Genomic DNA, 1,570 nt, shown 5'->3' with positions numbered 1-1,570 from the left:
AATATATGATATGAATATATAAAAACGAGTCAAGGCTGGATTATATTTTTGTCTCTATACCAATATAGTCTTAGAATATAATTTTTAATATATTTTATAAAAGAATGGGCCCATGAACGCACAAGTGCCTAAGGCCTATGAAAGTCATAATGTGACCCTGCTAACACTTTGCAGTGCCGCATCTTTGAGGATTGGGAGTATTTTTTCCTGGGAGCCAATGTCTGCCCATTGGTTCAGTGGGTTGACCAGGATGGTGTTTCTATGGCCTTGCACTGACCTTGAAGAAGAGGTTATTTTTGAAGCTGTCGTCTGGAGTTATATCTATTATTAGAACTGTGTGTGTGTGTCTAGCAGGGGATAGGCCTAACAGCGCAGAAAGCAGAGTAAACCAGAAGCAGGCGTAGGAGAGTAATAGCTTCTCCTTTAAAAAAAGCTGTCTTTCAAGGGGCACCCCTCCCTGCGTTATCACCAGATATTCTGTGTCCTGTCCTGGAGTTTGTCTAATTAGGTGGACCTCTCTCTCTTGTAGACTAGGGCTAAGTATTTGGTGAGACTACATGATACGTCAGATACTGTTCAGGGCAAAGATAAACAACCAGATGCTTGCAGCCTTTGTAAGCAAACAGCCTGTAAACAAGGAGTTAGAGCACAGAGTATCCAGTACTATTGGAGGAACCACCAAGGCTCTACAGAGGAGGGCGCACTTGATCAGGGCTTGAAAAAATGCATATGACCACAAATGTAGCCCCAGGGAGAAAGGGAGGAAGCGCATATGTCTGTCCAACCTCCCATAGGGGAAGAATTTTTGACTATGGTCAGAAATGTGACAGAACCAACAAAAGTTACATTAAGTGAGATCTGTAAGTTGTGAACCAAAAAGTACAAACAACTCTGTTTGTTTTGGAACAGTATAAAATAATTTTTCCAGCCAAAAAAAAAAAAAAAATAGGAAATAAATATAAATTAAGAGCACCTTGTCATAGAAGACCTAACACCACCACGAAGTATTTTGTACTATGAAACCTGTCCTCTCACCTGCAATTTGACAGGAAAAGAAGGGGGAAGGGACATTCCCAGCAGAGGGCAGGGCACAGGCAAGGAGAGGAGAGCCACTGTTCTGGGAACGGCAGGGGGTCCTGTCTGGTCAGAAATGGGAGGACAGGAACTGCGTGGCCCTGATCAAGCCCCTTGCTGTAAAGGAGGAAACAGGTTCTAAGAAAAGGAGTGCCCTTGCCTTTTGTGGCCTCTCGATGATGAGCATAATAAAGCATGTCTCCAGAGTTGTGATTTTAGGGCACTAGCTATAAACATCCTAGCTGACTTAAGAACTATATGTGTGACATAGTGTGGAATAATAATTAAAAAAAAAAAAAAAGTTGGTCTTTGCTCTCAGTTCCTGGCGCAGAGTTCCTAAAACCCTTGGAATTTCTTCATAGGTGAGTTCTGTGAGGTGTGAGCCAAAAAGGACAACTCTCTTCTAAAACACTATAAATTCCTCGCACAGGAGGAACATATCAGAGGACGGACACTGTGGTATATCTCACAGATAACCAAGCCCCAGTGTCTTTTG

Source organism: Pteropus vampyrus, unplaced genomic scaffold (genome assembly GCF_000151845.1).
Source record: "Pteropus vampyrus isolate Shadow unplaced genomic scaffold, Pvam_2.0 Scaffold15, whole genome shotgun sequence".
Classification (NCBI taxonomy): domain Eukaryota; kingdom Metazoa; phylum Chordata; class Mammalia; order Chiroptera; family Pteropodidae; genus Pteropus; species Pteropus vampyrus.
The sequence above is the reverse complement of the archived record's forward strand: the minus strand, read 5'-3'. Positions refer to the sequence as shown.